Source organism: Salminus brasiliensis, chromosome 23, assembly GCF_030463535.1.
Source record: "Salminus brasiliensis chromosome 23, fSalBra1.hap2, whole genome shotgun sequence".
Classification (NCBI taxonomy): domain Eukaryota; kingdom Metazoa; phylum Chordata; class Actinopteri; order Characiformes; family Bryconidae; genus Salminus; species Salminus brasiliensis.
Window position 1 is genome coordinate 29,862,380 of NC_132900.1, and position 22,841 is coordinate 29,885,220.

At 46.4% G+C, this 22,841-nt stretch overlaps 1 protein-coding gene across 9 annotated transcripts in view; it reads right to left on the reverse strand.

Annotated features, from left to right (window-relative positions):
- Positions 1 to 22,841, reverse strand: part of LOC140545530 (muscleblind-like protein 1) — a 129,049-nt gene that overhangs the window by 29,240 nt on the left and 76,968 nt on the right. The window contains exon 1 of one of the 9 annotated variants that reach the window (XM_072668324.1): positions 9,863 to 9,954. The exons of the other annotated variants lie outside the window; for them this stretch is intronic. The gene's annotated coding sequence lies outside the window, so the exon portion shown is untranslated. Of the gene's footprint in view, positions 1 to 9,862; positions 9,955 to 22,841 lie in introns of those variants that run through there. 9 annotated transcript variants of the gene reach the window in all.

Below are 22,841 nucleotides of genomic sequence, written 5' to 3' on the forward strand. Positions count from 1 at the left end.
GCTGGTCGACTGGCATGATCAGCAAGACCAGAAGGACCAAGCTGGTTGACTGGCATGATCAGCAAGACCAGAATGACCAAGCTGGTCGACTGGCATGATCAGCAAGACCAGAATGACCAAGCTGGTCGACTAGCATGATCAGCAAGACCAGAATGACCAAGCTGGTCGACTAGCATGATCAGCAAGACCAGAATGACCAAGCTGGTTGACTGGCATGACCAGCAACACCAGCATGACCAAGCTGGTTGACCAGTGTATGTATGGAGGACCCTGTTTACACCTGGTCACGTCATGTGACTAGTGTCTGGATTATATCCTCTTCAGATTTTAGCCACATGCATTTAGACTGGGTAGTCAGACTGAAATCTGATTGCTGTGTGGGACGGCGTATGCAAATTTGCTCGTAGCGCGACACTTATTACTGGTGTTTTGGTTGTACTTGGGTGCATCTTGGAGAGACGGATGTGTTTACATGGCTATAACGTGGCTCAACTGCGTTTCAGATCAGACCACCTCCTGAAGTAGTTTAAGAGATCGGATTTGGATCTGGTTTGAATGCGTATTGGGTGCGTTTTACGTGGCTTGGTCTAATCCAGATGTAACCCTTATACTCAATATGCATAAAGTGACCTGGTGTAAACGGGGTCTAATACTCCCAGAAAGTCTGCATCTGCCACATATACAGCTCCTGATTGGACGATTTGCCTTTAATATCCAGCCCTACCCAAACAATGTGATCACAGTCATACTTTAACTAATTATTAGGCCTTCTCTGAAGATACGGTCCTAAAGACGGTACCGAGAGCTCCACGGCTCCACAGTCTTGCTCTCGTTCTGGGCCCCAGCCCCTGAGCCCCCAAGCCACCCTAAGCCAATTTCCAATCCTGTGTGTTCAAATTTAAAAAAGCCTCCAGACACATTCAACAGAATACTTCTCCCCAGAAAGCTAACACAGCTTTGCAGTTTGGAGGAACATCACAATGTAACATGTAACAGGATTAAGTGTTAAACATGAGGGGGGGAAAAGAGAGAGAGAGAGAGAGAGAGAGAGAGAGAGAGAGAGAGAGGGAGGCGAATGTAATCCATTACAGTTACAGTTAAAAAGAAGACAGTAATCAGATTACTGATACTTTTGAAAACATAAGGTGATTACTCGGGATTACATGCAAATTTTTGTCCGAAGCGGGAAAAAGCCACACCAGGCGAGGAAGGGAGGGAGAGAGAAAGAGAGAAAGTGTAAATCGGAAGGGAGCAGCGAAAAAATAAATCGAAGGGAGCAGCGAAATGTGAGACAGCGAGTGCGGCCTCCGGTAGGAAGGCTCTCAGCAGATGGAAACACAGCGAAACACAACATCAATATTCGGCCTTAAATGGAAAGTAATTAAAATATAATGGAGTGTAATCGAACCGGAATATGGTACCGAGATGGTGTAATCCCTTTTAGTATGGCCCGGATTACGGTTCCGAGCTAATCAGTTCTATGTAACTGAATACATTTGGAGAGTGAATTTCCAGACCCTGGCCCGGCCCCTTTTAAAGCAGCCACCCGAACAGTAACATCACCACTGGAGGAAGGTGCAGGGTGTAATGCTTGAAATATGAATGAGATCGGAATGCTCAACATGACAACTGTATTACAGATCCCGCCCTTCAGTAAAAAGAGATAATCCTCTGGCGTAACCGGGAACAATCGTCCTGTGTTGTGGAGATATGTCTCAGGCCCCAGAAGGGCCTAAGAAATCAATCTGGAACCTTCAGGGTCTTCTTTTTCTTTCCTTTTTTTTTGGTGAGTTAAAAAATGTCAAAAGTACATGTCTGTGGGTTGGTTTTCCAGACTGGGATTAACTGGGACCCAGACTAGGCCTTTATTTTCTTTTCAATTGAGTGTAGTAGTGTAGTCCAGGACTAGACCTTGGGAGCCATGGGAGAAGGATGAGACTCTTAAAAGCAAAGGTGCTACTAATGCTTCTTTGAGCAATGCCATAGAAGAACCACTTGTGGTTCCACAAAGAACCAAGTTTGTAAGAGTGTGAGAGGGATCTTATAAAGATTTTGCCAAACAGAAAATTGCCCAATCAGGATTTGTTGCCTGTGGTATCTAGGTAGACCTATCTAAGCAAGTTCTCCCATTGGATAGGTCTTCACGAGCAGAACCGAAGGCATGTCAGATGAACCACCAACATAATTAGAAACTGACAGAGGAATTAACCAATCACGTACTGATGTACTGTGGGCGGGACCAAGTCTGTGAGTAAAATAAGTGTCACTAAGGGCCCTCTGGAAGTTCTAGATACATCATGATGATAGGCTGTGAGCACCATCTGTAGTCTAACCAGGGCTACCTATTATGAAACTGGCCACTTTTTTGGAAACATCTCCCTTGTAGCTCCATCTTGACCGGTTGTTTCCGGTTGTAGATTGAAAGCTGCTCCAGACTGTGTATTGAGTGTATTAAGGGGGGGCACGTTCAACCTATCACTGACCATGCTGTGTATAAAAAAACACGACCATGGCGGTATCCCTGCTAAGGGGTAGATGGTCCAGCGCAGCCTAATAGTCAGTGATGTATGAGGTAGAGCAGGGGTCACTGATCCCAGTCCTGGAGGGCTGTTTCTAGGACTGTCTGGTGATTTCCCTGTCAGACACATCTACTAAACCTGGTAATTCCCCGATCAGCTGAATCAGACACGTCTGTTTGAGTGAGAAATTCGGCACAATTGTTCTGGACAATGGCCCTCCAGGACCACACCTGATGCCTGATGTCAAGGGTGACTGACACGCAATAAGCAAGATGGCAGGCGGGCTACAGCCTGTAATTATAGACCTATATAGTGAAACAGTGATTGAAAGAAAACGGTAGGTGTTTCTATTAAAGTGGCTAGTGAGTCTATATGTGGAAATGCCATGAGGTGACATTGTTTGTGATTATTCAACTTTAGCCAAACCTCAAGGCCACAAGGCCACTGACCACTAAGAGATGGTAGCTGCGAGTGTAGCTGGTCGGCTGAGTTAGCTTTTAGCCTATCACCCGTCCAGGACCCGTCCTGGCTTCCTTGAGCAGCTATCCACAGCGGGGCTTCCACCGGTCAACCCTTCTCTGTGTTAGCTTTTAGCCTTTTTAGCCTTGCTTTAATATGCCCATATTCAATCAAAGTACACTATATGTCCAAATGTTTGTGGACACCCCTGCTAATGAATGCATTCAGCTACTTCAAGTTGCACCCATTGCCGGTCTCTGATCTAGTCCATGTACAGAATTAGCACCTCTGGATCAAATAAACATGTACCTACTACCACAATGCCTACTGCCAGGCCAGGCGTGGGCTAGAGGAGGCTAAAGCCCCCCAGGATTGAGCTGAGGAGCAGTGGAACTACATGTGCTCTCTGCAATGATGGCTGGTGCTCCATAGCTCCAATACTTTTGGGGTTTGGAGTTGGGGAGTTGGTTTAAGATGAGGTGGTGGGGTGGTCATCACCCAACATCCTGACCTCACGGACTCTCTTGTCACTGAATCCGTTCAAATCCACACAGCTCTTCCAAAATCTAGTAGAACGCCTTCTTCCCTGGACAGTAGAGTCAGTTACACCAGCAAACTCTGTTATAATACCCTGGATTTCATGTGTCCCAATACTTTTGTCAATGCAGATCCGCAAGAGTTGAGCCAGTACATGATGTCATGGTTTCTTTCGACTCCTCCCAGCTCTGTTAGAGTAACAAGAGCATGTAATGAGTCGACTCTGGATGATTATTCGTCTCTCTGTGATTACATTAGCGCTCGGTCACTGCTGGGCTTATTGGGAACCGGTGGAAAAGCACCATGTCTAATGCAAAACACAGCCGGCGACTGGTGTCTGAGAAGCAGCCGGATCACATTTCTGCTCGGATACTCGGAAAACCATTCGTTATCTGTCACATGACACAGAACACACACATGTGTGTTTGCAGGCAGATTAGCATGTTAATCATGTGTTCAAGCTAGCTGTCTGCTTGATGTTCTAAAACAGCTACACAGAGGTGATAACCTTCGCTACTCGTAAATCACACACACACACACACAGAGCTATCGCATATAGATGGAGTTTATTATTTTATGATAGTCTGATATCCACCAGCAGGTGGTCACCTCAACTAGCGCCCAGAGAGAGTGTGAGTGAGAGAGGGGAAGAGAGAGGCTACGTAGTACTGAGCACAGAGCAGCAAGGCAAACAAATCCTAGATGGTGTGTGTGAGATGGTGTGTGTGTGAGATGGTGTGTGTATGTGTGTTTGTCTATTTTCTTGAGAAAATGTTCCAAAAACCAGCGAAAACCAGAGAAGAACATGGCTACCCCACAGCTTGTCTAGTCCCAGTAGAGAAGGACTGCCAATAGAATAGGACTCAACATCATGACCCTACTGGCAGTAGAGGGGTATGCAGCCCCCCAGCATTGAGAGCAGTGGAACTACTGTGTTCTCTGGAATGATGGTGGTGGAGCTCCATCCAGTACTTTTGGAATGAGTTGGGGATGAATCCATCATTCCAGAGAACACAGTTCTTCCACTGCTCCACAGCTCATCAATGCTGGGGGGCTTTATACCCCTTCAACCCACGCCTGGCATTATTAGGCAGCATGGTGGCAGTAGGCTCTGAATCTATTGGCAGTACTTCTCTACAGGGACTAGGCAATCTGTGTGTGTGTATGTGTGTGTGTGTGTGTGTGTGCATTTGCACATCTGTGTCAGCAATGGCTGCAACTCAAAATAGCATAAGGCATTCATTAGGAGGGGCGTCCGCAAACCTCTGGACATGTCACACAAAAACCCTGTGTCTCCAAAACAGCAACTTTACAGGAGAAGGGAAAAACCTTCTTGACTTTCAATGGAAGTCGATGTAAAACGACTGCGTTCCAAGTCATTTTGGAGCATTTCTATTGGTCCGTTCATTACGGAAGTTTTGCCACAACGTAAAGATGCCCGGCCAGATTCACGTTCTGTCAAAAAGTCAAAAACGATAAAAATGGAGATGCGTGTGTTTGTCTGGATCTCTGCAGCTCGACTGTTAGAAGAGGCTAGAGTCTATCAGGCTGCCTGATGGAGGCCTCTACCATATAAAATCTGTGTTTATGTGAGGGGGAAATTGATACTGTAGTTTGTAGGCCAGAGTGCACACTGTGTGTATCCTTCTCCTCCCTGCAGTGCTGCTACGCTATTAGCGAAAAGATCGGAGGGGATTTATCTGCGGCTGTTAGACTGCTGCCTTTTGTGTCCCTCGCGCTACAGTGATATGGACTGATCTGATATGGAAGCTCACTCTATACGTGTTATCTGCCACCATAACAGAGGGTGTATATATACGTTACATGTTTATGGACACCCCCCTCTCGTGAATGCATTCGGACGTACTGGCAATAGGATAGGCACCACTCTGCCTAATGCCAGGCTAGTAGAGAGGGGTATGAAGCCCCCAGCATTGAGCTGTGGAGCGGTGGAAAACTGCGTTCTCAGGAATGATGGATGGTGCTCCATCCAATACTTTTGGGATGAGTTGGGGAGTTGGTTTAGTTGGATGAGGTGGGGTGGTGATCATCATCCAACATCCTGGCCTCACAAACAACGCTCTTGTGGCTGAGTGCAATCAAATCCTCACAGCAATGCTCCTCCAAAATCTACTAGAAAGCCTTCTTCCCTGGGCCGCAGGAGAAGCTCTTTTTTAACACCCTTGATTTTGGAAGAAACAATAAATGAGCAGGCGTCCCAATACTTTTGTCAATTTATATTCAGGGGGTTTTGAGGGGAATGAGATGGTATCTACAGTATCAGAATCTGCACTGCAAAAACACTGGACTGGACCAGAGAATATGGTGTGTGGAGAAGATCATATGCTGATGGGAGTTATAAAAAGGTGTGTGTGTGTGTGTGTGTGTGTGTGTGTGTGTGTGTGTGTGTGTCGGGGGGGGGGGGGTATATGTGTGTGTGTAGGTCTATATAGAGCACTCTGGTGTTATAAATCACCTTGGCCTGATTACAGCAGACATCTCTGCTGTATTTCTGTAGACAGAGCGAGAGAGAGAAAGAGAGAGAGAGAGAGAGAGAGAGAGAGAGAGAGAGAGGGAGCATATGTGACAGCTCTGTGTTTTAAAACAGGTCAGCAGTTCAGTATTTCCATGGCCTGCGGACCCCAATTTGAACTTCTAGCCTGCTCCTATACTGTCCTGAAGGTGGGAGAGGGGCCAGAGAGCGAGAGAGGTAGACATACAGAAAGAAAGAAGAAGTGAGAGAGAATGTTTTGGATATTCATGGCACGCTTGCAGCAGCAACCAATGGAAACCCAGAGACTCGAGACTCAACTGGGACTCAGACCTCAGAGATTTGAGACTCTACTTGGATTCGCACCCTTAGAGACTAATAATTCAACTCGGATTCGCAGCCCAAGGACATTAGATTTGAGTCAGATTTGCACTCCTGAGACTCAAGACTTTGCAGAGACTCAGATTTGCCTCTCAGATTCGCAGCTGATACACTCAAGACTTGGACTATAACCTCAGAGACTCAAGACTCAATTTGGACTCGCATTCATTTGAGACTCGACTCAGACTTGAACTTCAGGGACTCAAGACTCAACATGGACTTTTATACTCCAGAGGCACAGGATTTGGACTGAATCACATGTCAAGACAAATTTGCACCATAAAAGCTCAAGACCTGACTCAGATTCGCAAGCCCAAGATTCAAGACTTGACTCAGATTCTCACTTCAAAGACTTGATTCAAATTCTCACCTGAAAGTTTTAAGACTTGATTCAGATTCTCACCCCGAAGACCCAAGACTTAGACTCAGATTCTCACCCCAAAGACCCAAGACTTGACTCAGATTCTCACCCCAAAGACCCAAGACTTGACTCAGATTCTGACCTCAAAGACCCAAGACTTGACTCAGATTCTCACCCCAAAGACACAAGACTTGACTCAGATTCTCACCCCAAAGACCCAAGACTTGACTCAGATTCTGACCTCAAAGACCCAAGACTTGACTCAGATTCTCACCTCAAAGACACAAGACTTGACTCAGATTCTCACCTCAAAGACTCAAGACTTGACTCAGATTCTCACCTCAAAGACTCAAGACTTGACTCAGATTCTCACCTCAAAGACTCAAGACTTGACTCAGATTCTCACCTCAAAGACTCAAGACTTGACTCAGATTCTCACCCCAAAGACACAAGACTTGACTCAGATTCTCACCTCAAAGACTCAAGACTTGACTCAGATTCTCACCTCAAAGACTCAATACTTGACTCAGATTCTCACCTCAAAGACTCAAGACTTGACTCAGATTCTCACCTCAAAGACACAAGACTTGACTCAGATTCTCACCTCAAAGACTCAAGACTTGACTCAGATTCTCACCTCAAAGACTCAATACGTGACTCAGATTCTCACCTCAAAGACTCAATACGTGACTCAGATTCTCACCTCAAAGACTCAAGACTTGACTCAGATTCTCACCTCAAAGACTCAAGACTTGACTCAGATTCTCACCTCAAAGACTCAAGACTTGACTCAGATTCTCACCCCAAAGACACAAGACTTGACTCAGATTCTCACCTCAAAGACTCAAGACTTGACTCAGATTCTCACCCCAAAGACACAAGACTTGACTCAGATTCTCACCTCAAAGACACAAGACTTGACTCAGATTCTCACCTCAAAGACACAAGACTTGACTCAGATTCTCACCTCAAAGACTCAAGACTTGACTCAGATTCTCACTCCAGAGACTCAAGACTTGTCTGTTAGACTCACGCTAACAGCCCCTCACTGCAGCTAATCCGACTGACGCTGTGAATTAGGCGAACCTTACTGATCACTACTGATGGGAAGCAGTGGTGTGACTCTGCCCCCCTGATGTACAGCGTAGCGAGGGGCTCATTTAGGGCTATTTATACCAATGCAGACCACTCTAGACCTACATAGCCAGTAAATACATCCTTCACTGATGTTCCTGCTCCGAGGGGGATTCACAGAAATGGGTCTGAGAGACACACAATCAGTGCCGAGTACTGGGTCAGCGCAGTCTGGGTGGGCCGCTGGAGTGTGGGTGTGTTCGCAGGCCAGGCCGTGCACACAGGTGATATGCTTAACCTTCTGCTCTGCGCTGATCATAAAAGAGAAAAAGAGTGTGTGTTACAGTGGAGGATCATGTAACATTCACCTCAGCTGAACCAGCCACACACACACACGCTCGAGCGCCGTGGGGGCAATATGTGTGTGTGTGGTGTCCAGTGACACGCTCAAATATTTCATACACTGACATCACTGCCCCTAAATCTCCACTCAAACACTAGCATTAAATGAAACACACAGTGTACATGAGGTGTGGGATGCACACACACACACACACACACACACACATTAATGCATACACTCTGCAAAGCAGCGAAACAGCACCGCACAGAAGGGAGTGGAGTTTATTGCCAAAGAAATGCGCAGTGAATTTGAAAAATTAAAGAGGTCCGTGTGCGTGTGTGTGTGTGTGTGCGTGCGTGTGTGTGTGTCTTTAAGGCGCAGGAATGCGAGTTGAGTAGTCTAAGTGCAGAAGGGTGAGTCACATGATGTTTTTCAGCTGCTGTCATATCAGACGCCCTGCAGACACACCAAAAACCTCCTACAGCAATCCTACAGCTCTCTCGCTCTCTCTCTCTCTCTCTCTCTCTCTCTCTCTCGCAGTTCACTTTAATACAGGTTGCTTTATTGGCAGGCCTCTCTCTCTCTCTTTCTCACTCTTTCCTTCCCCTCTCTCTCTCTCTCTCTCTCTTTCTCACTCTTTCCTTCCTCTCTCTCTTTCTCTCTCTCTCTCTCTTTCTCACTCTTTCCTTCCTCTCTGTCTCTCTCTCTCTTTCTCTCTCTCTCTCTCTTTCTCACTCACTCTCTCTCTCCCTCTCTCTCTCTCTCTCTCTCTCTTTCTCACTCTTTCCTTCCTCTCTCTCTCTCTCTCTCTCTCTCTCTCTCTCTCTCTCTTTCCTTCCTCTCTGTCTCTCTCTCTCTCTTTCTCCTCCTCTCTATCTCTCTCTTACTGCCCCCTCTTTCTCTCTTTCATATTCATTCCTTCCTCTCTCTCTCTCTCTCTCTCTCTCTTTCTCTCTCTCTCTCTCTCTCTCTCTGTCTTTCCTTCCTCTCTCTCTCTCTCTCTCTTTCTCTCTCTCTCTCTCTCTCTCTCTGTCTTTCCTTCCTCTCTCTCTCTCTCTCTTACTGCCCCCTCTTGCTCTCTTTCATATTCATTCTTTCCTCTCTATCTCTCTCTCCCTCTCTCTCACTTTTATTGCCCCCCTCAATCTTCTTGCCCCCCTCTCTCTCTTTCATCTTCCTCTTGCTCTCACTTTCCTCTCTCTTCTCTTTTATCGTCCCTCTCTCTCTCTCTCTCTCTCTCTCTCTCTCTCTCTCTCTCTCTGTCTCTCTCGCTTATTTTCTCTCTTCCCTCCCCATCTCTCTCTCTCTCCCTCTTCTTTCTCCCCTCTTTTCTGTCTCTCTCTTTACCTCTCTCCCTCTTGCTGCGTCCCAAACTGCACACTTCTACACTTCACTCACTACACTTACAAGTGCACTTTCAAGTGTACCTGTTCTTATACACTTCTGAGTGTTAGAGTGTGTGTGCGGTTTGGGACACTGCATCTCATTCCTACATGCCTGTCTCTCAATCAGGGGCGCTGTCAGCGATGCTGGGCCCCACAGTTCTTACAATTCAGCCACAAAGCTCAATGAATACAGTTGTAGGGCCCCTGTCAGTCACAGGCCCTTAGAATTGCCCCCCCCCCCTCCACTCTCATCAGCCCCCCCTGCTCTCAGTTCAGTCCTGTTCAGGGTGCTCCTCCACTCTCTCTCCCTACCTCTTTCTGCTTATCTTCACTTGCTGTGTTATCATCGTCGTCTTCGTCCTGCCGCCCTGCAGCAGGGTGGAGAGTCACAATGCCGCCGTTCTCCTCCAGCGCTCATCAGCTGACTGTAAAAGTCACACTAACAGACACTGACATGCGCTAATCCCGCCTCTTAAAGTCATGCTTGTGTAAACAGCGCTGAGCCGGGAGACAAATCTATCAGCGGCTGGAGTAAACACTGCTTTCTGCTCCTCTGAGCTGGCGGGACGGTCCGGCCTGAGCCAAATGTTCCCGACCACTGGGATTCATAACACAAAAGGCCACTGCTGGACAGGCCGGCAATCTGCTTCAGGTGTGTCCAGTGGCGATGGAGGCGCGAGAGAGAGAGAGAGAGAGAGAGAAGATGAAGAACCCCTGACAGAACCCTCTGTCTAGTGCTGTCAGTAGCTGGCTGTCTAATATTGGGGAGGAAAATAAAAAAATATGATGAATGAACCAATACAAATGCGATTGGGCTCTTACGTTCTAGTGATTTGGTTCTTGTGTTCCAAACGCAAAGTAAGCTCACTTTAAGCTGAAGGGCTTCTACATAGTACTAGAAAAGACGCAACACAGCTGTGAAAACCATAGCAATGCTAAATAGTGCTTTTTAGAGGGTTCTATCTACACAGAACCACTTTTTAAAGGGTTCTATATACACAGAACCACTTTCTGAAGGGTCCTATCTATAGAATCACTTTTAACAGGGTTCTATCTATATATAACCATTTTTAGAGGGTTCTATCCATGCAGAACCATTTTTTAGAGGGTTCTATCTATGCAGAACCATTTTTTAGAGGGTTCTATCTATCCATAACCACTTTTAGAGGGTTCTTTATATACAGAACCACTTTCTAGAGGGTTCTATCTACACAGAACCACTTTTTAAAGGGTTCTATATATACAGAACTGCTTTCTGAAGGGTCCTATCTATAGAATCACTTTTAACAGGGTTCTATCTATACATAACCATTTTTTGAGGGTTCTATCTATGCAGAACCATTTTTAGAGGGTTCTATCTATGCAAAATCACTTTTAGGGGGTTCTTTATAAACAGAACCACTTTCTAACGGGTTCTATCTATACAGAATCACTTTTTAAAGTTTTTTTTATTTAAAGAACTGCTTTTAATAGGGTTCTATCTATCCATAACCACTTTTAGAGGGTTCTATCTATACAGAACCACTTTCTAGAAGGTTCTATCTATACATAACCACTTTCTAAAGGGTCATATCTATACAGAATCACATTTAGAGTGTTCTTTATAAACAGAACCACTTTCTAGAGGATTCTTTCTATATAGAACCACTTTTTAGATGGTCCAATCCACACAAAACCACTTTTTGGGGATTTTAATTTTTTTTTTATTTCTACCTATACTGAACTACTTTCTAAAGGGTTGTATATATACAGAACCACCTGATGGTTGAAAAAGCCTAATATTTCAGGCCATAGATTGCCAAGAATCTGTCGATACGTTATACGTTTCACGATACGGGGTTACAATGCTATATATTGCGTTATATCGCGATACTGTAAGCGAGGTGATATAATGTTTTGAAAATGATTTATATATAAATAAAACATACCATCGCCTGCATAAAAGGAAAGTTGATGTTTTCTCCAAATATAAACAGTAGGATCTAAAAACAGTACAACATTGCCATCTAGGGGTCATCTAGCGGTCAGGGTTTAAACACAACATTAAATGAACCACTGTCTGTCTCTAATCTTCAAATCCAAACTACTCATTAATAATCAATACTGTCCTCATGAGAATCGCTACAGTATTGCAGAGCATAATATCACAATACTTTGATATATCGATACTTTCTGACACCCCTACCATCACTGCCACAACACTTGTGTCTATAATAAGTGAATGAAAACCATTGAAAACCATAGCTGTACTTTAGGGGTCTGACAAACACGCTGGCTCCGTTCCCCCCTACAGGCCTGGAGGTTGGCGAGCGCGTGCACGGGCACAATGCATCTCAGCACGATCGCTTGCAGGATAGACGCGGCGACACAAGAGGATTAACTCGTGTGTCCCCATCTCCATGGCAAACAGCTCTAATCTCCGACCCAGCAGAGAGAGAGAGAGAGGGGGAGAGGGAGGGAGAGAGAGAGGGGGAGAGAGAGAGAGCATGGGGTGAGGAAAACAAGATATCGCAGCAAAGGGAGAGTGAGCGCAATCTGCTATTCACATCAGCGTTAATCAAAGCAGACTGCCAGAGAACTCCACTCTGGGCCTCTATCTGATGGAAAACTACTGCACGCTACGTCAGCTTGCCAAACACTGAGGCCATCAACAGGTCCAACACGTGCTCCCACACACATAAAGAACAATGATAGATGCTGAGGCCTGAGGCCTGAACAGTGCTGGAAAAGGAGACTGGAGGGTGTTGAGTGTGTAGAACATCAGCTTTAGGGATGAAAGTACTGATGAGACTGATGGGTTTGGGTGCTCAGTGTGGCCAAGAACTGCCAGAAGGTTCTTTGAGCGATGCCATAGAAGGACAACAGTTGGTTCTGTAAAGCCACCCCCCCGCGCCCCCCCTCAGTGTGGCATGGATAGCTGCCAGACTGGACCCGAATCGAGGAGGACCACAGGAGGGTTCCTGGAGGACCAGGGATCGGCTCACTGGGCCGCTCCCGAGCTCAAAAACAGCTTTTACACTTGACCAATGTACCGAACTCTCAGAGCAAGCGATGAAAAAAAAAACATGCCCTAAAAGCTAACCCAGTACAATCTCTTTAGCCTAGCTAGCTGCACACTGCATCAAGAGGACACAGTGGCTAGGCTAGGCTTAGCTAAGCTAGACCATGCTATGCTCCTGTGGGTTGTTATGGTGTCGTAAACAAGGAAAACAGAGTGTTTCATTCGGAGGTAAAATAACAGGGTTGTAAAGAGGCTTGTTAAACCGCAGCTGGACATTTTTCGACCCGCTAGAGGCCAAAATAAGGAGCCAACATGAAAAGCCAACTTCAGCCTTGGTAAAAGATTAGTTTAACTGGTTAACAGTGGCTCACTGGTTCCCTCCAGAGGCAGGAGACAAGAGGCGAGTCCGTAAATATGAAAGGAAAAGCAACAGCGCCTCCTGCAGGTCCTCAAGTCCTGCAATCTTTAGTATTGTAGTCCTACTCCTACTCCCACTGTAAATGTACGTTCTTGAAACCAAAAAAATAAAACCCAATAAAAAGTGGATGAATGTAATGGAAAAATGATCCAATCAGAATCACCGTCCCCCACTGTATCTAGGCGGATACAGCCAGGCTGACTCTCCCATTGGTTAGGCCTTCAGAAGCTGGACTGAAAGCCTTGCAGAGTAGCGACAGAGGAATCTGTGGATGGGTCCTATTGTGCGAGGAACAAACATCACTCCAGGCCTTCTGGAAGTCAGCAGCTCCAGAGCCAAAGCACGGCTAGCATAGAGCAGATGCACCTCCCACAACAGCGCCTCCCACAGGTCATAGCGCCCCGATATCTTCGTATATGCTACTTTAAATATGGAGACGTGATGGGAAGGCTAACACCCCCTTTATACACGGGCATGGTGAGTACAGCATGACAGTTTCTGTAATTGAAGAGACAGACAGACAGACAGATGGACAGACAGCCTCCACCCATGCTCCTGTTCATCATTAATACTCCTTTAATGTCAGCCACTCCTCTACACACACACACACATACACACACACACACATACACACTCCCTCAGCCAGGAGAGAGAGAGAGAGACACAGAGAGAGAGAGACACAGAGAGAGAGAGAGAGAGAGAGTGAGAGAGAGAGAGAGACCATTGCTCCAGTCATAATGACCCTCTGTGTTCAGACGTCAGCAGACTGATGGTGACCTTTCCCTCGCTCGCCACGCTGCCCAGATCACTAACCTTTACTGCCAGACTGCCAGCGTCGGCCAATCGCTCCGCGATTATCGATGTGCCAAACAGAGGGGAAAAAAAACAGCGTTTGCGAAAGCAGAGAGGGAGGTAGGGGATCGATGACTCGGGCCTGGGATGAGAATCTCTCACTGATGAGTCTGGTTGCTGACCAGCCTGTTATGACGTTGCGCTATCATGGCTAATGATGACTGAATCGACAGGCCGGTCTCATGAAACGTAAGCAAGACTAGACAGAAGCTAATGCTGTAATAGGTTCTTTTTTTTGGGGGGGGGTGGGGGGGTGGGTGGTGAGCTGTTGTTCAGACCACATGATGGAGCAAATCGGTTTAAGGGCTTGACCCTTTGAGTCGATTGATTTTTAGGTTTAGGGGTATTGATAGATATCAAAAGCAGTTAACCACAGCATATGGCATTTGCTGAGCGCTCTGGGTGTTTGAAACAGGGAGGAACGTTCAGGGCCTTTTACTCAACCCCAAAGACTCGAGACACCACTCAGACTCTTACTCCAAAGACTCTCCCAAAGATTTGAGACTTGTCCTCAAAGACTGAGAACTGAACTTGGACTCACACCTCAAAGACCTGATACTCGACCCCAAAGACTTGAGGCTTGACTAAGACGCAAAACCTAAAGACTTATGACTCAACTTGAACTCACACCTTAAAGATTTGAAACTTGTCTTTAAAAACTGAGGACTAACTTAGACTCTCCTCCAAAGACTCAAGACTAGATTGAGACTCTCCCTCAAAGACTCAAGACTCGATTCAGACACACACCCTAAAGACTCAAGACTTAGACTGAGACTCGACTCAGAGTCTCATCCCAAAGACTTGAGACTTGACTCGAACCCAGACCTTAAAGAAGTGAGACTCAGAGTTTGCACCGCAAAGACCTGACATGTGACTCAAACCCAAAGACTCAAGACTTGACTCAAATTCAGACCCCAAAGATGTGAAACTCTCAACCCAAAGACTTGAGGCCACACTCAGACTCAAGACTCGACTCAGATGCACACCCTAAAGACTCAAGACTTAACTCAAAGACTGAACTGACTTGAGACTTGACTTGAACCCAGACCTTAAAGAAGTGAGACTCAGAGTCTGCACCCCAAAGACCTGATGCTTGACTCACACCCCAAAGACTTGAGACATGATTCGAACTCTCACCCCAAAGACTTCAGACTTGACTCAGAGTCTCATCCCAAAGACTTGAGACTTGACTCAAACTTAGACCTCAAAGACGTGAGACTCACCCCCAAGAATTTAAGGCACCTCTCAGACTCTCCCCCCAAAGACAATCAAGAGACTCAAGACTAGACTTGGACTCGCACCCCAAAGACTTGAGACTCAACCCAAAAGATTCAGTGCATTGTTTTAGCACAGAGTCGCAGCTCATGCTTAGGTTCTTTGACTAATTTAAGGCTTAATGTAATTATCATGGGATGCAATTTTGTGACTTTCTTCAATACACACCAGCAGTGCAATAAAGCAGTCGTAGACAGTGGAGCATGTTTTTGACATCTGTCCAAAATGTCAACTCCATAAAACCGGAGAAGAAACGCATTCCTGTCATCCCATTCTTCAGTTTTCTTGAGGTTTATGTCAGGGCCATTTCTATTGATCCATTCATCACACAACGGATTTGCTGCTCCTCCTTATATTCTGCGCTCCATGGAAGCAACATGTAAAGGCCTGAGCCTGTATGTGTGTAAGAGAGAAGAATTGTGTGGGGTATAAACTCCTGTTACCGCCTAAGTGCGAGCTGCCTGGTGACGTCACAAGCACACATGCTACAAAGCACACAGTGTCTGGAAGTACAGAGAGCAAACACCGAGTGCACACATGCACATAAGCTAGGCTATAGCGAAAAAAATGAACAGTGACGACAGACAGTTAAAGCATTTATCATGTTTTGGGGCAAGAGGTTGTGCTTGGGCTTGCCACAGTCATGCAGGCCGGCTACTTTCCCAGAAGAAGCCGGATAAAAATACGCAAGAGAATCCCTGGTGTAAGAAACATCATCTTTCACTTGCGTGTTTTCACGCTGGCAAGGCCGGTCTTAACCCTGGCCCAGATTTTGGCCTTCTGTTTTATGCATAAACAAACCATCAGCCCATCAATTTTTAGACTCCATAAACAAAACTGACACATTTAGGACCACCGACCTTAATGCAGTAAACACACCAAAGACTCCAAACTCAACATGGATTTTAGGACCAAACACTCAAGACTTAAATCAAACCCCAAAAACTCAAGAGATTTGACTTGGATTTTAACCCCAAAGATTCAGATTCAAAAGACCAGAGACTTGACTCAGACTATAACCCTAAAGACTTAATACTTAACTCAGACTATAACCCCAAAGACTTGAGACTTAATTCAGACTATAACCCAAAGTCCCGAGACTTGACTCAGACTATAACTCCAAAGACTTGAGACTTAATTCAGACTATAACCCAAAGTCCTGAGACTTGACTCAAACTGTAACCCTAAAGACTTAAGACTTGACTCAGACTATTACCCCAAAGACTTGAGACTTGAATCAGACTATAACCCAAAGTCCAGAGACTTGACTCAGACTATAACCCCAAAGACTTTAGATTTAACTTAGACTATAACCCAAAGACCAGAGACTTGACTTAGACTATTACCCCAAAGACTTGAGACTTAACTCAGACTATAACCCCAAAAACCAGAGACTTGACTCAGACTATAACCCCAAAGACCCGAGACTTAAATCAGACTATAATCCAAGGACCAGAGACTTGACTCAGACTATAACCCCAAAGACCTGAGACTTGACTCAGACTATAATCCAAAAACCAGAGACTTGACTCACACTATAACCCTAAAGACTTGAGACTTGACTCAGACTATAACCCTAAAGACTTAATACTTAACTCAGACTATTACCCCAAAGACTTGAGACTTGAATCAGACTATAACCCAAAGTCCAGAGACTTGACTCAGACTATAACCCCAAAGACTTGAGACTTGAATCAGACTATAATCCAAAGACCACAGACTTGCCGAGACTCTCAGACTTGATCTAAATCCCAGAGACCTGAGATTGGTCTTGGAATCTCACCCTGGAGACTCAAGACTCAACTCAAACTCACACACATCCCATAGGCCCGAGACTCGATTCAGACCTGAATCCCAAAGCCTTGGGAGTAGACTCACAACCCAGTACCTCGGGACTTGACCTAACCTCGAACTTTGACTGAAACCCTAGACTCTCAGACTTGATTTAAATCTCCATCCCAGAGACCTAAGATTTATCTTAGAATCGTCTCGCACCCCAGAGACTCAAGACTCAACTCAAGCAACTGATGATGGACTCGAAAGTTGGACTTAGCAAATTTGACTGACTTAAAATTGAGCCTAAAGCAAACGTGCCTCCTTAAGTGTCTCCTAATAAAGCCGAAGAACCTGAGGACCACCCTATCTCCATCCTATGTGTGAGCAACCTCAGCCTGTTAGGCCTCATGCAAGTTCCCCCACTCTGAAGCAGACAGAAAATGAAATAGAGCTTCCACTGACAGCTATTACCATGGCCACGTGACCCGCAAACAAGGCCCTCGAGGGCTTCTGGGAAGTGGAGTCCACAGCTTATGAAATAGCCTCCTGTCAGCTCAAAGGAGGCAGCTCAAACAAAACAGTAAAGCGATTCTCCCGGTGTGTATTCTTTTAATATATTCTAGCGTAATCCTGTAATGCAAACAGGCCTCAGTGCTTATTCTCCGCAGTGTCTCGCAGGATTCCGATCTACACATCAATTAGCGCGCCGTCTACGGATCCGCAGTCCTAGAAAAAAAGAAAACGGCTCCTGAAAAACAGGCATGCAGAGGAATGAAAGAAAAAGTTGAAAGATGAGCACAGAGTGTGAAAGCGTGTGCGCGAGAGTAAAGAGGCGGAGAGGGAGAGCGAGAGCGAGCGAGCGAGGGAGGGAGTCTAATATCACATCTAGGTTGGGGTAATGGAGTGGGATCCCACATGTTGGTGGAGGGCTTTTATCCACAGTGTTGTCTGACAGTGCATCTGGCGCTGGGCACAAATCATTAGAGGCTCTGTGTAATGACAGCCACCAAGCAACTGAGAGTGCGGTGGATGCGGTCGTGCCCTAGCTAACTACTCCCCAGCTCAGTCTCCCTCTGTCTGGCACATACACACACACACACACACCGACAAACACATGCTGACTTCTTGTGTTCTTTGGATGGCTCAACTTCTTCTGCGCTACGTTCGCTAATTAGCTAGTCCGATCCATTTTGGTGTCTTCTTAGCTTTTCTCCTTCTCTTGTGTACAACCAAATACAGCTTAAGCCCAATGTTCATGATCTAATCTGTGGCAGTTGACCTTCTAACATCATCTACCATGGGTGTAGCCTTTCTTTCTTCCATTACTACGCTAAAGAAATGGTTGCGCTAGCTTCAGATGCTCATTGGACGATCCTGTTTCCCACCGGCGACAAGTCACAATCATCCACAGGTGTTTGGGTTCAAGCATGGAAGATATGCTTCACTGGATATTGAGAAGAGCTACACAACATGGACAAAAGTATTGGGACACCTATATGTTACAACTACAGGAGCTTTTACGACACCCATTCTAGACCTATAGGCATTAATAAGGAGCTGGTCCCCCTTTGCTCTAAGCTCACCAGCAGCAGCAGCAGGTCTGGAGCTCTGCAGTTACTGAGTCAGTTGGAGGCTTTTCTGCACTCTGCTCTGAGCTCAGCACTCGGCCCTGACCCCGCTCTGTAACTTTACGTGGTCTGACAGACACTCGGTGGCTGAGCTGCTCTCTGTGTTCCAAAGCTTCTGAACAAATGGGCAAGGATAATGATCTGAGCTACTTCGACAAGGGTCAAGCCGGACTGTGATGGCTAGACGTCTCCAAAACTTCAGGCAGGTCTTGAGAGGTGCTCCCGGTATGCAGTGGTCAGTAGCTACCAAAAGCGCTCGATTCAGACCTGAATCCCAAAGCCTTGGGACTAGACTCACACCCCAGTATCTCGGGACTTGACCTGAACTCAGAGGACGTGGCCTGGATCTGCGGTTAACATACAGCTGCCAGATACCACAGGAGGCCTTGTGGAGTCCAAATTTTTACGATGAAACAAATGCACCTCATTTATATTTACATTTATGCCATTTAGCAGACGCTCTTATCCAGAGCGACTTACAAGGTTGCTCCTATTACAGAATTGGGCCAATGTAGTGTTAGGAGTCTGGCCCATAGACTCGTATTGGTGTAGCACAGCATAGTCACCCAGACCGGGAATCGAACCCCAGTCTCCCACAAGGTGTGATAGCTCAGTGGCAGGTAGTGGTGTTATCTGTTGCGCCACACCAACCACTCCTCAACCACAACCTCCAGTCCACACTTACACCTTTAAGTACACACACACATACACACATGTGCACAGACTCACAAACACACATAGCAAGGCGAGCAATCAACATTCCTGCAGTGGATGCCCTAGAGTGAGGCAGGCGTTGACAGATCTGTCAGCGTGTCGACCCAGCTGGGTGACGCAAGGTCATGTCCCGACCAAAACCTGCTGTAGATAGGCATGCCAGCAATGTCCACTTCACAGCAAAACCCCACGCCCTATTAAAACATAGCACGGGTCCGCTGACAGTCCCTCTCTCGCTCCAACATACCCTCGGCTCTCTCTTCACCAGGAACCGACACATTATCAGTCTAAACCCCCGACGGACGCCTACACAGTTCAGCTGTGAAATCTCGCCTTCTCACTCTTCCCTTTCTTCTCCTCGCTCTACAGGTCCCCAGGATAGCGTGGTCTCGGGGCACCACACAGTGTAAAACAAGCGGGGGGGATGAATTTCACTTTTCACACGTATTGGAGGGTAACAACTCATTTCACACACATCGTGGGCTACCTCCCCTGACTCCCTGGTCCAGTGCATCAGATCCAGGCTGAGACTCGCCGCCTTCACAGCTGCTGGGTGTCAAGGTCATGCTTTTGTTATTGCTGTAGGTAAAAAGGCTCTAAAATATGAAACTGAGAGGTCGGCACATAGAACTGATGAACTGTGAACCTCAAGCAGTCCTGTTCCTCCTTCAGAAGAACCAAACCAGAGCTGGAAAACAGGCCGATTCCAAAACCTCAAAACTGTTACATCACAGTCTTAACTCGTTATGTTTACACCCCTGAAATGTACAAAAAATCCCGCCCACAAGAGAGAAAGCCCTACAGAAGGGAAAGCATAAGCTAATTTCTAACTGAAAAGCCTCGAGTAAGATAAACCCAGGGAAGTGAGTGGGGGGGGGGGGGGGGGGCAAGGCTAAAAGCTAACCGGCTACAATTTCTTCAGCTTGCTAAAAGCTCATGGCACTGAGAGGACACAACAAGAGGACAGCAGCGCTATCCGGTAAGACTCAGACATAATTACAGTGGTTTTGTTAAAGTGTTAACACTGTGCTATACTTTGTGGATCCTGTGAGCCGTTGCGGTGCCATAAACCAGCCAAATGTTCCAAATGTTTGTGGACACTCCTCCTAATAAATGCATTTAGCTACTTTAGGTGGCACCTGTTGCTGACACAGGTGTGCAAATGCACACACTCACACACACAGCTTGTCTAGTCCCTGTACAGAGTATAAAGAATAAGACTCTATGGAGCAGATAGTAAACATGAACCTACTGGCACCATGACCATTTCCTGGGCGTGGGCTAAAGGGGTATAAAGCCCCCCAGCATTGAGCTATGGAGCAGTGGAACTACATGTGCTCTCTGAAATGATGGTTGGTGCTCCATCCAATACTTTTTGAATGAGCTGTGGAGTTGATGATCACCATCCTGACCTCACTAACACTCTTGTCATCAATCAAATCTTCACAGTAATGCTCCTTCTCCAAAATCTAGCAGAAAGCCGTCTTCCCTGGACCGTACAGACAGTTAAGCAGGATCAACTCTTTGCCTAATTTGTTAGATTTTGGAAAAAACGATGAATGAGCCGGTGTCCCAATACTTTTGTCCTTTGAATGGAGCTAATTTCGAGCATTTCAGGCATTGACGCTTCTGAAACACATTGGACGGCAGGCTGTGAAGGCCAGAATCAAGTAAGCTAAGCTAATCAGGGTCTGAAAGAGTTTGCTAGTGAAGCTAAAACCGCATTTAAGCGAGTGAAGAAATCCAAGGTCACACAGATCTTTCAGCACATCATAGGAAGAAGATGAGTGCGCTCGTCCTCAGGGAATGTCACAGCGTGAGCGACGAGCATCTCATTAGACTGATCAGATTAACGTAACCCCGGGCTTAGCCGCTACAGTAGACGTGCGGGTCAGCACAAAACAATCGCGAGAGCCTGCCGATGATAAATACGCACCTGCTGACTTTAGGCCCGCAGTGAGGACGTGGCATAGCTCCAGACTCTTGATGCTGCATGTCTTTACACATACGAGACCCACAGGACAGCGGCTAATTACTCAGATGGACGAGAGTTCATTAATCAGTACGACAAAGGACGCTCCGACACCCTCCATCTGCCACGAGGCTGCCAGAGGCCGGTTCGTGAGGAAGCCTAATAAGACGTAGACCGGGCAGAACCTCAATAGCCAAGCCACAGGAGGGGGAGAGCGCTGATAGAGGACATAAGGGCAGAAAAGGAAGTATCCCAAATCACGAGAAATAAAAAGAGTCATGGCTGCCTCAGGAATTCGTGTTTACATATTTTGACCAACGACAAAAGGGACCCTTATAATTTACAATTTCACATTTTGTATTTCTACAATCACACACTGTGGCTGCATCCCAATTCGGGGACCTGCATCCTCAGGAGGAAGTGGTATACTAAAGGCCGAACTGCAATGAGGCGGTCTGCTCTACGCCTCATGCAACACGCTTTCTGCCATTACCGTGGCGTCACGAAGTGCCACTCCTGCCACCTAGCAACATTGACGGCTGTAGTTGCCATGCAATGAATCTTGGGATATGATGTCTGGCCTTGAAAATCAAGGTAGCCTGGTCGCACCACTGCGACATAATTAAATTGGGACACTGCTTATATGTCCAAATGTTTTTGGACACCCTTTCTAATGGGTGCATTCGGCTACTTTAAGTTAGGCACTCACTGCTGATCAACACATACCTATTGGCACCATGTTTAATGCCAGGCGTGGGCTAGTACAAGGGTATACCGCCCCCCAGCATTGAGCCGTAGAGCAGTGCAACTCTTTTTGCTAAATGCAATCAAATCCTCACAGCTATGCTCCTCCAAAATGTACTAGAAAGCCTTCTTCCCTGGACAGTACAGACAGTTGAATGAGCAGGTGTCCCAATACTTTTGTCCATGTAGTGTATTTATTTCAGTGTTCTGTGAAGCTCGCCAGTGTACCAACAGCCGCTAGGAAGGAGCGCATTTTGTGGGCGGAGCCTGGCTAGATCAGTCGTCTGAAGATCTAAAGCTCCACAATGACCAAGGAAAAAAGCAATGCCGGCTAAGTGCTAGCTAATAACCCCTACACACACACACACACATAAACACACATACTCACAAAAAACAAACACACACACACATCCTATCTTGTTATGCTAATGCTAATCGCTAACAGAAAGGCTTGTGGTTCCCCACTTCAACCCTCTCTACTGACTGAGGAGGAGCAGGCAGGAGAAACTGTGGCGCCATTAAAAACGGGCAGAAGGAAGGGAGGGGGTCTCGACAGCTTTCAGCCATAATTATTTTCCTCATAACGTTCATCCCGGGTTAAATTGAAAAGTCCTGAATAGCATCAGGGAATTAAAATCTTTTAAATCAACCCCTCTCCTGCCCCCCCTCCCCCCCCCCCCTCTTCTCCCTGTATGATTGCTCAATAGCCGGGCCTAATTTCTTTTCATCTTCTTCTCTACTATCTCTCTACCTCTCCATCCATCTCTCATCGCTCTATCTCTGGCCAGACTCGGCTCTGTCCTCCTTTTCTATTCTTAGGCTATTATCTTGAGGAAAGCTCTCGGTGTAACGCACCATTCCGCTCCCTCCCTTCATTCCCGATTTGCTTTAGATTTGCAACGGCCGGCTAA